This window comes from Poecilia reticulata, linkage group LG9 (assembly GCF_000633615.1).
Source record: "Poecilia reticulata strain Guanapo linkage group LG9, Guppy_female_1.0+MT, whole genome shotgun sequence".
NCBI lineage: Eukaryota > Metazoa > Chordata > Actinopteri > Cyprinodontiformes > Poeciliidae > Poecilia > Poecilia reticulata.
In genome coordinates this window covers 15,744,057-15,758,895 of record NC_024339.1, presented here as the reverse complement: position 1 = coordinate 15,758,895, position 14,839 = coordinate 15,744,057, and the positions used below count along the sequence as shown (strand labels likewise).

The window sequence follows — 14,839 nt, the reverse complement described above, 5'->3', positions numbered from 1 at the left end:
TGCCAGTTGGATTTCTTTCAAAATAAATGTGTGGCAAAAAAAGTGAAGTTCATGTTATGTTAGGACAGGAGACGAGATGTTTCCATCCCTGAAATTATGATGCATAGAATCACATATCTAAGTCAAAACTATGTTACAGAATAAATGCAATAAAAACATGTTTTATCTGTGGCATATGATCATATGATTGGGACACTTAATGATATTAGTGATTAGGCAATGCATTCAGCAAGTACTTTTACTTTTAATACTTAAGTATTTTTAAAAGCCAGTACTTTTTTACTTTTACTTAAGTAAAATGTYAATGTGGTACTTTGACTTTTACTTRAGTACATTTTTGTCTGTGTATTTGTACTTTTACTTAAGTAAATTTTTTGAGTACTTTCTCCACCACTGGTGGAGACATATATAAGATTGAATTCAGTCTTTCTGAAAGTTTGATTTGTGATTTTGTCTTTTCTGATAGATTTTGTAATTTTACATCCAGGATCTTCAGGAGAATTGAGCCAAACCCAAACTCTTCGTTCTCAACGAAGACCTTCTGTATGGCGAAGAACAGGAGTCTGCTCCCTCAAGGTATTGAAGCTCAGAAGAAATGTTCTCTACATTTTTCATGCTTTCTAGTTACTAAAACATTTTAACACTAGCTTATGTTTGATACAGTAGAAGATGTAGTCCTGCAGCTGCTGCCAGTACTCCTACCGGCTCCACCTTACTCATTTGGGAGAAGTTTCAGACCTATCAACCTGGAAGTTCAGAAGGTTTCATTGATATCCAGCCTGTAAGTCAACATTCATCTCTGAATCATGCTCAAATTGTTTGCTGTTTAAATAAGTGCATCACTAATGGCCTGTTTTTTCTGTCTTCTCTATCCATCAGGTTGGGACAAACCTGGTGGCACATCTACAAAATGTGACAACATGGAACCCATATGTCCTCATGCAGGGAGACAGGCAAAAATGCTAAAGTGTCGTTAAAAATGCTCCTTGTTTAATGGCTGAAAGTTTTACTTGTAGTTTGCTTTAAAACAGACTTTTTACATGAAATGTTTTCTAATGTGTAGTAACAGATACTTCTGGAGTTGTAGCCAAATGAGTTAAAGTGATTTAACTATATACTTTTGAAACAACTTACTTATGTTTTGTAACTTTTGTAAGTGAAATCTGCTGGCTCTATATATGTATCACATGGAAATAAAAGAAGTTTTAAATTCATATTGTTTTCAATCCTGTTTTTATATAGTGAAATTCAAAATAAATCTTTTTTAATTTTAACCCAACTATAGTGGTACAATAACCCTTATGTTGGGTTATGAGTTTCAACCCAATTTTAGATCAATTAAAACATGTCAATTTAACCCAACGTTTGGTTAGTTGCCATGACCCAATGTGCTGGGTCAAACCCTCAACCCAACCCAGTTGAGTTAAAACAACCCAGCGCTGGGTCGGTCCATATATGACCCAGCGCTGGGTTACGAATTGGGTTATTTTTAACCCAGCAGTTTTTACTGTGTTGGAGTTCTGGACCTGAATTAAGTTTTCTAACATGACATGTTTTTTTCTAAGTGTTTAAAGTTCTTAGGGGAAAAATGTAAATTGACAGGTCTAACGTCAAAGAAAACCAGACATCTGTGTTGGTCAGTAAAGGCCTGATTGGTGCATCTCAACAAAAAATCATTTATTTAGGCAAGAAGAGCAGCTTGTTGGAGGCATAGACTCAACATTCACCAAAAATTGAACTTTCCCTTCAGAAAGCAAACATTCTCTGTCATTTACTGGCTTACTTGCTGAAGATACAGTGCATTTGTCAGTGCAACCTTATGTAAAGTTATTTTTTATGTCTCAACCCAATAAAAGTAAGCCAACTCATCCAGAGTCACCGGGTAGTCCGTGAGGTGCAAGGGACCTTTGTACGTTCTTTTTTTGCCTTTCCACTGGCCTGCTGGGAGGTAGATGTCCCTCTCTAGTTTTTCTGGCTCCAACACTGGAGCCACCAAAAGATCATCCCCAATCAGAAACTGGGAGTCAATCTTGAAGGCTGCCTCGTCGTCTTTGGCGATCCACCACAAAGGCCTTATGATGGGGTCTCCGGTACCAASAACTTTCCCTGCCAGCTCAAGAACCCTTGGAGCCACGTCTCTTTCATGGAGTTCTGAGAACTTCTGTGCAATCTGAACCACCTGGAGATTAATAAATTGTGTTTTAGCATCACAAAAGAGCACAAACAACAAATTATCAAGCATTTATACATTTATATTTTGCATGAACGTGGGAAATTTCATTGGTGGTTGCATCCCAGCATAATATCTGACTAGGAAGGAAGGGTTTCAGTTAATAATGGAACAATTTGGTATTACAGTCAAATCTTCGGCTGAGATGGTTTTTAACCAGCAGGTTATGACATGAAGGACATGAGAAGAGACCCATTGAAACCCTGAACAATTCGCCTCAGATACACAGCATTCTAGCAACTACTTTTTGCTTCATAACAATAGCAAACTGCCTGCAAGACAAAAGGAAAAATACTGAAATCATTGTGGGTTTCAAAATTGCTTGCAGTTTGGTTTTGAGACAAAAATCTCCCTATTTAAAAGAAACATGTTGGCGCCCTCTTGTGGTAATACTAAAAACTGCTCTAAGAAAATAATTTATTTTCTGAATCAGAATAATATATTAATTATTTCTTCATTTGGCAAATGTATTTAATGTATTTTAAGCATAAAAACCAATCAGTATTCATAGGTCTTGATTTTTTTAAATATGCTGTCACAAAATTTCAATGCATTTTACACAAATTTTATGTGACAGACCAGCACAAAGTGGTGCATAACTGTACAATCAAAAGAAAATTCTGCATGGTTTTTAATATTTTTTACAAGGACAAATGTACAAATTGTGACATGCATTCATATAGTTCTCTTTAAGCAGATGTAAAAAAAAATAAAGTCCAGAGCTTGTTAATGCTAAAGGATAAAACTTGTGCTGTTGTTTCAGTTGAGGTTTGACATTGCTATATCTTGTTAGACAGCTCATATTGAGCCCAAATGTCACTTTTGGCGTGTTAAACTTATTCTTCCTCCAAACGTGTTCACCAACACCCAAAGAGTTCACCTTTGCTTCCACTTACACTGTTTCCCAGTTAGCTTTTCCAAATCTTCTACAAACAAACCTTTATGATGTCTGTTAGCACTTTGAGTCTTATTTTAGCTCTCAGAAGATTAAATTAATTACAAGATGTCTTGTTATGTTTCCATTCTTGTTAGTTCATTCCTGTTAGGCCTCAGTCTGTATGTTACCAGAGTAATCATGAGGTGCTTCTCCAAGCAAGGAATGAATCTGTGTTCAAGTGGATCTTTATGTTTAAACAAAACCATTAAAATATGGGAAGATGTGGGTGTGCTGCCTTCACCCCTTTAAAGAGGCAGGATGACTAAAACTCGAATCACTTTGTTTATTCCAGATTGTGCACTGGTCTGCAACATGGTCCTGAAGTCCTCTTTTAATTTATCAAAGCCTGTGTATCAAAGTCTGTTTGCTTTTTGTGTGTCTTCTGCAGCTCCAGTCGTCACAGCAGATGGCTGCTCATGTGGAGGATGTTGGTTCTGCTGGAGGTTTTTCTGTCGTAGTTTTTAAATGCTCCTAAATGGCATATTCTCAACTGGGACTATATAAAAAAACTGAATTGAAATTAATTGAATTTTGACTGCAATTCTAACAGTGTTCCTATGAAATATATTTTTTCCATAGCTTAATGTTTTTTGTGTACATATTTTGTTTAAATAAATATGCTTTGTTTTGCCTATGTTCGTTATACAGACAATATTATCGGTCAATGTGACTTCTCAGATACTATAACCTTAAGGGAGGTAAGTTGCTTTTTAAATAATTTCCCTCAGGTTTGGGTAAAGTGTGCAAGCTCCATTGCGTGTAAACTTTGCACATGTCGTTTTCACCTTGGTAACCATTTCCTGTTTTTGTTACTGCCTATATGCACTACCATCATTTTTTTATTTAATTTCGTCGTCTTAAGGTTAAAACGCCATTGAAATCAATAACTAATTTGTAAGGGGTACCTGGGCTGAAAACATGCATCACACATCAAAAGGATTGCACAGATCAAAGACATTCAAAAGATACATAACTCATTTAAAACATTTGTTTTAAATAAGAGCATATCTGTAGGAGCCATTTATCCTTTCTTGGGTATATCACCGGGGCTGCACAGTGGCGCAGTTGGTAGAGCTGTTGCCTTGCAGCAAGAAGGTTCTGGGTTCCATTCCCGGCCCCAGTCTTTCTGCATAGAGTTTGCATGTTCTCCCTGTGCATKCGTGGGCTTTCTCCAGGTACTCCAGCTTCCTCCCACAGTCCAAAAACATGACTGTTAGGTTAATTGGTCTGTCCAAATTGCCCCTAGGTGTGAGTGTGTGTGTGTGTGTGTGTGTGTGCATGGTTGTTTGTCCTGTGTGTCTCTCTGTTGCCCTGCGACAGACTGGCGACCTGTCCAGGGTGTACCCCGCCTCTAGCCCGGCACGCTAGCTGGAGATGGGCACCAGCAACCCTCCCGACCCCTCTAAGGGACAAGGGTGCAAGAAAATGGATGGATATATCGCCACCAGGGGGCGTATTTAGTTTTGAGTTCTGAGTGTCTGATGGGGGGATGGGTTATTTAAGGTCAACCATGATTCTGTTCAGGTGTTGTTAATAGGCTGAGGCAAACAGTTTTCTACTGTGCTTAGTTTGGATGTAGGTCGAATTTATGTGGATCTAAATGGAAACAGTAAGGCAATGGACATTGTTCTGACAATAAATGACTTTATTTTATGTCAAACGGAAGATCGGCATTATGAATCTAGCGCACGTAAAACCAATGCCTTTCAAGAACAACCAGTAGCCTAAAATATAGGATTTTAGCAGCTACAATATCTGTTCAGAAGTTCTGATGTGAATCTGATGACGTTGTTTTTAAATATTAATTCATATGTTCTGGTTAGTTGCTCAGTACTTGAGTCGTCATTTACCAAATATTTTTTTTACTTTTATGTAACGGGTATTAGTGAAATTCTTGCTAAAATTTGTGTCGTAGTTGCCCTGTGATGGGTGTTTTTTTAGCGCCCTCTATGGTTGCCATAGACGACAGGAAACCGGAAATTCTCCACAGTCTGCTCAGTGCTCCGCTGTGGTAAGTCTTTCGATCTGGTTCTCTTCTGAAAAAATATTAGAAAATATGTTCAAAAGCTAACTCAAATTTGTTATAGAGTCATGGACATACCAGTAGAGGAGCTAACCGCATTGTTTCTACTATGACCACTCGTGCTGTAAATCAGTGGTAGGAAGTAACGAAGTACAAGTACTTTGTTACTGTACTTAAGTAGAGTTTTCGTGTATCTGTACTTTACTTAAGTAGATTTAATAATGGGTACTTTCTACTTTTACTCCACTACATTTTACAGCAAGTATCTGTACTTTCTRCTTCACTACATTTCTAGAAAACTGTCGCGTTACTCGTTACATCCAAGTCGCATTAAGAATTTTTTCCGTTAAAATGTGAAGTTCAGGGACTTAACGTGGCGTCGTAAAATCCAAGTATAACGTGACTTGCGTGTGTCTGTTGTCACCCTTCGCCTCCCCCTTTACTCGCACTCGGAGCTCCAAGAAATGTGCAGTGGTTTTCTCTGAGCGGGAGAATATGTCTGTCTAATCGATAATAGCTGCATAAATCATAAGATATGGCGACATGTAAAATCAGCTAAAATATGTTGCATCCGCGATGAAAAAAAGTTGTCACTCATGCCCTGAATTACTGTGTGTTGACTGAGGTGTTGCATGGGACAACGCTGTGACCAAAGTCTGCAATATAGTGATATGACATTCAGGAACGATCCGATTCTTCTGGACGGATCTTTACTAAGTCCTAAAGGACTGAAGCCTCAGTGACAGCCGTGTTCTTTGTTCTTGTGTACACTGCAGTAGCTATATATATATATATATATATATATATATATATATATATATACACACACACACACATTTATTTAATCGCCGAATAAGTAAAAGTTGAAATTATGAACACAGAGCATGCTCATTGCTTATTGATTGATTTCGTCTCCTGTCATGGTGGCAAACATTGCAGTGGGAGGGAGGATGAGAACAGTCACGATGCTCCTGCTGCTTGGTTACTTCTTGCTTGTTGCGCCGTTGGATAGTGTTCATAGTTGAACTGTTTACCGTTAGTTGCTATGTTTCAGTTGTGGTTTCTGACATGCGCAACCGCCCAGCGCGTTATTTTTCTAGGGATAGCAGGAGACCTCTGCGGATTGTAGCACAGCGATGAAAGCAAAACAGAATGAAATGAGTTTTAATTGATACTGGTTAAATATATTTCAGCTCTAAGTATTTAATATCTAGGTGGGACTGTGGATCTTTCATATCAATCTGAGAACCAATTTTGATAGGTAAACTTAATTTTATTGTGTCATGTAGCGCAGGGCGCTGGTCTTGGTCTCGGGTTCTGTGGTCTTGATTACAACTCTGCTACATGGCTCCTTGGTTGGATGTCCTCCCCCACACACCTTCATTCCATCCCCTTTCAGTTGGATATCTTTCTAAATAAATGCAGGAGACAAGATGTTTCCATCCCTGAAATTATGATTCATAGAATCATATCCAAGTCTAAACTGTAAACACAATAAGAAAATGTTTAATCTGTGGCATTGTTCATTAAAATGGCACATTTCTGATGTATTAAAATTAAATACGATCGGCACACTTAGAGATTTTAGCGATTAGGTTATGTATTCAGCAAGTACTTTTACTTTTAATACTTAAGTATTTTTAAAAGCTAGTACTTTTTTTTTACTTTTACTTAAGTAAAATGTTAATGTGGTAGAAGGACTCCCTGAATAATCTTTAGCTCCATCTAGAATCCAGTCATGACTCTGCCACTGCAAAACCTTAATCCAATTAAAAGAAGCATATTGATATAACAAAGAGATTATTTTGAACCTAGATCTGCCAGTGGCATGAATCCTTTCAGGCAGATCTGAAAGAGGTGTGTGCACAAAAACGCTTACAAGCTGGAATTGTCAAATCAAGATGTTGGACTCCTTCCAAAGACTAACTTTCTATCTGTTCATACAGCATTTATTAATTGATTAATGTGACATTTGAACCCCTAATTATTACAACCAGCACTATTCATATCCCCCAGAAAGTCAGAGGAGACGCTGACATAAATGAGAAAAACACCACAGCAACACACTTCATATTGTAATTGATGGCTGAATTATTATATGATTTTTATATCCATTAAAATTGATTATTGTTGATTTATTGTTGCCAAAATGGTTACTTGACCTTTCCTGTTTAATCCACAGTTTTCTCTCACGTTGTNCAGCGACTCACTCATTCTTTGGTTACCTAGTGACTCACTCATTCTTTCATTACCCAGTGACTCATTCATTCTTTGGTTATGTAGCGACTCACTCATTCTTTGATTGCTCAGCGACTCACTCATTCTTCTGTTACCAGTGACTTACTCATTCTTTGGTTACTCAGCGACTCACTCATTCTTCTGTTACCAGTGACTTACTCATTCTTTGGTTACTCAGCGACTCACTCATTCTTTGGTCATGTAGTGACTCACTCATTCTTTGATTACGTAGTGACTCACTCATTGTTTGATTATGTAGTGACTCACTCATTCGTTGATTACCCAGCGACTCAGTCATTCTTTGGTCATGTAGTGACTCACTCATTCTTTGATTACGTAGTGACTCACTCATGCTGTCATTACCCAGTGACTCACTCATGCTTTCATTACCAAGTGACTCACTCATTCTATGGTTGACCCAGCGACTCACTCATTCTTTGGTTACCTATTGACTCACTCATTCTTTCATTACCCAGTGACTCATTCATCCTTTGGTTATGTAGCGACTCGCTCATTCTTTGATTGCTCAGCGACTCACTCATTCTTTGGTTACCCAGTGACTTACTCATTTTTTGGTTACTCAGCGACTCACTCATTCTTTGGTCATGTAGTGACTCACTCTCTTTGGTCATGTAGTTACTCACTCATTCTTTAATTACGTAGTGACTCACTCATGCTGTCATTACCCAGTGACTCACTCATGCTTTCATTACCCAGTGACTCACTCATTCTATGGTTACCCAGCGACTCACTCATTCTTTGGTTACCYAGTGACTCACTCATWCTTTCATTACCCAGTGACTCATTCATTCTTTGGTTATGTAGTGACTCACTCATTCTTTGRTTACGTAGCGACTCACTCATTCTTTGGTTACTCAGCGACTCACTCATTCTTTTGTTACATAGTGACTCACTCATTCTTTGATTACCTAGTGTCTCACTCCTTCTTTGGATACCTAGTGACTCACTCATTCTTTCATTACCCAGTGACTCATTCATTCTTTGGTNTTTTATATCCATTAAAATTGATTATTGTTGATTTATTGTTGCCAAAATGGTTACTTGACCTTTCCTGTTTAATCCACAGTTTTCTCTCACGTTGTTGTGCTCAGTTTCACTTGTACTTTTCTACATTTGCTATTGTCAATGTAAACTGGAACTAGAACTGCAGTTTGACTGTTTTTTTTGAGTGACAAGAGAATTATTTTACTTTCTTTCTCTTTTTTGTTGTTGCTATTTCCTCCTATTTATTTGTGTCCTCTTGGCAATTCTTGTTTTAAACTTACTTATTTAGAGCAGTTTATATTAAATGTTTTATGTTTGTTTTTGTTTATCTAGCCAACATCTTCTAAATTGCAGCACAAACCTGATATTATAATTTATGATTTTCAACTAATTCACTGCCAGGTAAATGACGTCATCTGTGGGCTGTTTGTTCAGATTACAGGTGCTCTGTTGGACCTTGCATGAAACCAGAGAGGGTTAAAAACCGTCTGTAGGACCCAGATTGATTCAAAGGGCTGATCAAGTGCAGATCAAGTTCACAATGCAGCTTATCGGAGTTCTGATCCTGTTTCTCTCTTTCTCTGCAGGTAAGATTAGATTTACTTTTTAACAAGAACTGATCAAATTTAAAACGCTTGTAAAGTAAAAGCATTTACTTTACATTAAGAGTTGAACGACTACATGTTTTTTAAGGTCGACTACATTAATAATAGTTGAGTCGATGTCGACTAGTCGCGACGACGTCATAGTGACGTAAGCGCAAAAACCCTTCACAACTACTTGGAGGCTTTATCAGCTATTTTCACAGCAAATATTGACACCCCCCTCCTCCTCTTTTACTAAGTCTATTATGCAGAATTAAAAGAGCAATAAACACATCATTCTTCGTGAGCAGCGGAGAAAAGTTCGTTGCACAAAGGTCTGACTTTTTTTTTTCCAAACACTGATGCTGATGATCTCTGGATAGCTACTAGTATAGGAGTCAAATTATCACACTGACCACAATGGTGCTTTTGGAACATCACGAACCAAACTTACTATGAACGGATCCCGTTTGGTTACAGTTGAATTCAACAAAACCACCTGCTGCTCCTCCGCCCGATGCGCAGCAGGAAGCTCTGCTGACTAAGCAGCGGCTCTCTGAACCGACATGCAGACGGCGGCAGAGATCGCCTCTATCAGACCCTCAGGATGAAGCTTGGACTTAGTTTACAGATGCAGTCAAAACATATCTTCATAAGAGCGTAATGCTGCCAGGCTAAAAGCTTCAATACGCAGGGTGACGCTGATCAGTTGGAGGAATAAAAAAACCCCGTCAACATGACGCATTGTCGCACATTACTCCGGTAGTCTTTTTTTTTTAAGGATTTTTTAGGCACTAGTTTATTTGACAGCAATCTGACTGTAAGGGGGCAGAGAGAGCGGAGCGGGGGGAGAGAGGCCTGGGCCCAGCAAATGGAGGACTCGTTGGAATTTTTGTTTTGGATTGGGACTTTGGATTAAAAGGGAGAGAGTCTCCCAGGATATGGAACTTTTTTGTGGACAATATTCATATTAAAAAGGATCGAGAATATTTGAACATTTAACCATCAGAGTTTCTTTACTGACATTGACTTTTAAATATTTGGCTACTGATTTTTTAATCCAGATAACTATTATTATTTTCTTAGGTCGTGGTTTTTGTAATAAATAATTGTTGCTAAAAGTCAAACAAAATTTCATTCTGAGTGGTTGACAATTTATTTTTGTTGTCAATTTAACTGGTGTAACATATTTTACCCGATGCCTGTGAAGTATCCCCCTTGTGTGTATTTGTGAGATCCGCTTTAAATAGAAGCTGAATTTTACAACGTAGCGACTCACTCATTCTTTGGTTACATTGCGACTCACTCAGTCTTTGGTTACCTAGTGTCTCACTCATTCTTTGGTTACCTAGTGTCTCACTCATTCTTTAGTTACGTAGTGACTCACTCTTTCTTTGGTTACGTAGTGACTCACTCTTTCTTTGTTTACCTAGTGACTCACTCATTCTTTGGTTACTCAGCGACTCACTCATTCTTTGNTCATTCTTTGGTTACGTAGCGACTCACTCATTCTTTGGTTACTCAGCGACTCACTCATTCTTTTGTTACATAGTGACTCACTCATTCTTTGATTACCCAAGGACTCACTCATTCTTTGATTACCTAGTGTCTCACTCCTTCTTTGGATACCTAGTGACTCACTCATTCTTTCTTTACCCAGTGACTCACTCATTCTATGGTTACCCAGCGACTCACTCATTCTTTGATTACCAAGCAATTCACTCATTCTTTGATTACCCAGCGACTCACTCATTCTTTCATTACCCAGCGACTCACTCATTCTTTGRTTACCTWGTGTCTCACTCCTTCTTTGGATACCTAGTGACTCACTCATTCTTTCATTACCCAGTGACTCACTCATTCTATGGTTACCCAGCGACTCACTCATTCTTTGATTTCCAAGCAACTCACTCATTCTTTGATTACCCAGCGACTCACTCATTCTTTGGGACAGACATTCCCAGTGAGATCTGAACTTTACGTTTATTTTTGGGCATTTTTGGTGGTACCACTCTTTTTTCTAATTTTTTGGGGCGGGGGTTTTGGACGCTTTGGATTTTTTGTTTTGCATTAGGATTTTGAATTAAACGGGAGGAACTTGGAACTTCCAGGATATGGAACTTTTTTGTGGACAATATTTGTATTAAAAAGGATTGAGAATATTTGAACATTTAACCATTTGAGTTTCTTTACTGACATGGACTTTTGAATTTTTGGCTGCTGATTTATTTATCCAGATTGCTATTATTATTTTCTTAGGTTTTGGTTTTTGTAATAAATCATTGTTGCTAAAAGTCAAACAAAATTTCATTATGAGTGGTTGACTATTTATTTTTGTTGTCAATTTAACTGGTGTAACATATTTTACCCGATGCCTGTGGAGTATCCCCCCTTGTGTGTATTTGTGTGTTCCACTTTAAATAGAAGCTGAATTTTACAAAATGGTGGCCGGTATGGGGACCAGGATATTATAATTTCAGGTTTTGTGCTATATATATGTTGACACAGTTAAAGAGAATCTTGTTGTAGATTTGAATTTATTTGTTTGGGTGTTTTTTTCAAGATGAATGACACAACCTCTCAATCAGAACATGCTGAGGAAAAAGATACTGATCAGGATGAGGAAGAAAGTGGAGCAGGTCTTCTTGTAGATCAGGAAGAGGCAATTGACAACAGAGGAGGAGAAGCCTGGGTTACAAGGAGAAATCCTGTAGGTAAAATAACTTCTCTGATTAGCTCCCTTTATGTATCGGATAATGAAGTTGAAGAAAGAGAGGAAGATGAGGAAGAATATATCCCTATGTCAGACATTAAAGATATTAGGAGTGATTTAACTAACATGAGGGGTAGGATTACATCATTGGAAGAAGATTTCCGGGCCTCTGTAGATAGTGCTTTGAATAAGGAGCAAAACATGGATAGAAATGTCGAGGCCATGGACCAATGCATGAACACAGCCTTTAAGGAATTTGAAGCTAAGGTAGTAGACTGTTTGTTGCGACGAGATGAGAAGTGGAGGGCTGAAATAGAGAAGCTAAAGCGCGCTGGACTCTCTACAGCTATTCATGCTCTTGATGGTGTCAGACCAAGTCTCCCCATGCCATCTGAGCATCTCTTTTCCACCATGAGCCCTACTTTACCTGAAACTTCATCTCCGCCTTTAGCCCTACCTGTACAAAGTCTACCACAAGGAAGCCTTGGACCTTCACACCCTCCAAGGACGGATCAAACTACTGCCTACATCACTCCAGGGATGGTTCCAGTTATGCCATCAATAAACAGTGGGATGGTAGACTTACCGGCATTAACCTCCCACTTGACTTCATCAAGCAGAACACCTGTGATTTATTCATGCGTTTCAGGTTTAAAAGATTTTTTTCTAAACCTGAAATATTTAAGAATTTATCCCCTCTTTATATCATGGCTAAAACCTGTAGCTAACTAAATGTTTAAACCTCTCAACCTGCAAAATATTTTTACATTAGTTTGTTTGGAAAATAAGGGTTTTATATTTAATAAGTCACTTTATTGTGATAGCATCATTACATGTATAAGCTTTACTACATTGAAATGTTCCCTTTACAAACATGAGTGTAAATATGAAATAGACGCATTTTGCCTCACTTTCAGATTGATTTTCTATAAGTTTGAAGTGGAATACTAAAAGTACGTTATTTTTTTATTTCTTTAAACTGTTTTTAAATACAGTGCAATAAAAATCTGTTAATAGTTACTGACTTTGGCATTTTTACGTTTCTTTTTCTAAATGACATATTCTAATATCCTGAATAAACACCAGTCAGAACTGAAAGTAATGCTGAGTTTTTAGGAGGAGTTTATATTCAGGTCAAGTTAGAGTGGGTTTACGTACAAAAATAAAGTGAAAGAATAAAGGGCTAAAAGAAAAAAAAATTTTCTACGCACAGCCTACGTTCATCATGAAGCTTTACGGAGTTCTTGTCCTGTTTGTAACTTTTTCTATTGGTAAGAATTATTTGAATTTAACAAAAAAGGGAGAAATAAAAGAAAGATTAGGTTTTATAAGCAATTCAGGTTTTGTCCTAAAGTTTAGGAGTATCTCTATGACTTGATTCAAAGCTGTAAGTCATATATTTGTTTAAAGCTCTCATTATTAGTGTACAAAACATTTGAACTGGATTTTATTTATTTTTTTTATTTTAAACCAAATTTTGAGTCTTGTTTTTGTTGAAGATTGGTTGATTTACTCATTTCTGTAAAAACAATTAGTACAGAAATGAACTCATTAATGTACTGAATTCTGTATTAAGAGTTTGGATTGAACAGTGTTAATGCTGTGTTCAACAGTACAAACAATTTCCTTATGTTTTTACCATTAAAGGCTTTAAGACTTTCTTTTCATTTAACTGAAAATTTGTATTTAAGCAGCTTGTAAGTTTAATAAGAAAGACACACATCTGTCAAGTTCTTAGCTTGTTTTTGTTGTCATTGATAATTATGTCAAATTCTTTTAATTCTTCATTTAGCATCTGGATTGAGATGCTACACATGCTACACAACTGAACCCAGTAACTGCACATTTATTCTAACTTGTCCTGATGGTCTCGACCGATGTATTTCTGCGAAGGTGAATGGTAAGCTGTTAAATGTATGAGACTCTCTGCTGATAGAATTGATCACTTGTAAAAAGATTTAACTTTTTGTATAAGAACTTTATGGACATCATACAGCATATTTACAAATACTATTGAGACGTTTTCTTGCTCTTACAGATCTGATTACCAAGAGCTGCGTGCCCAGAGCAGCATGCATTTCTCCCATAAAGTGCTGTGACAAGGACTTGTGTAACGGTGCCGTACCAACTGGACCCGGTGTCACCCTGCTGCTCCTGTCTTCAGCTCTTATGATGCTCTTTATTTAAGGTTCTGAAATCATGATGCTGTCCTGGTTTGTTTTGTCTATTAACAGTTACTGAGTTGACAGCAAACATGCAGTCAGGACAAATATGCAGCATTTATATTCATCATTTAACACATATGTCTCTTTTAAACATAAAACAATAAAAATGTAAGCAATAAAGGAATAAACTAATGAACTGTTCAGTTAACAAATTGCTGTACTGTAATTATTTTATTTATATGATCTTCTTGATATCAAAAACTTTATAGATAATTAGCATGTTTCTCTGATATTTTTTTACAGTATTTAAAACTAATAAAGTGACAAACAACAGGCTATTCCAGTGAGTGAAAATCTACTAGTTAGTTATCTCTCATATCTCTCATGTTTTGAAAATGTCAAAACAATTTATATAATGGAAGAGGAAGAACGTTTTGAACTTCCACATGGTATTTACCTGAACTGTGAAGAGATTTGTTATAAATGTATTTCTAAAGATCTGAAAGCAGCCATAATCAAAAGGAAAGAAATATTTTTTCTCTTATAAGATTGTGACAAAGAAACGAGATTAAATAACCAGAAGAACCTTGCACACCATCATCACACCCAAATTGTTTTATATAGAAACCATTCATGATGTGCTGAACCACAATGCCCTCTGTGCACAGTCACTGCACAGGAATCCACTGAAGAAGAAACAGCAACTTGAAGCTTGTTGTTCGTGAGAAATAGCTGCTCATACCCAGCCAGGTTCTACTGGAGGTTTCTTCCTGTTAAAGGAGAGTTTTCCTTTCCATTATTACTGAAAGTGTGGCTCTCATGAGGGACAGTTTCAAAGTCAGCAATGCAATGCAAGCGACAACTTGTGGCAACATGTTGGTCCAGGAGGAATGAATGCTGCAAGCTTCTTCTGATAGAAAACTTTTATCAATCTTTGCTAAAAA

General features: G+C 37.3%; 2 long non-coding RNA genes across 3 annotated transcripts; both read left to right on the top strand.

Annotated features, from left to right (window-relative positions):
* Positions 1-477: 477 nt before the first annotated feature.
* Positions 478-1,163, top strand: LOC108166586 (uncharacterized). The gene is made up of 3 exons (XR_001776940.1): positions 478-576; positions 664-781; positions 880-1,163. It is a non-coding gene; the product is annotated as an uncharacterized LOC108166586 (long non-coding RNA).
* Positions 1,164-4,592: 3,429 nt separating this feature from the next.
* LOC103470066 (uncharacterized) lies at positions 4,593-13,516 on the top strand. Of its 2 annotated transcripts, XR_534445.2 has the most exons (4): positions 4,593-4,776; positions 5,083-5,178; positions 8,869-9,020; positions 12,182-13,516. It is a non-coding gene; the product is annotated as an uncharacterized LOC103470066 (long non-coding RNA). The 2 variants fall into 2 exon arrangements; XR_534444.2 differs by having other exon boundaries at positions 4,595-5,178.
* The last annotated feature ends 1,323 nt before the right edge of the window (positions 13,517-14,839 follow it).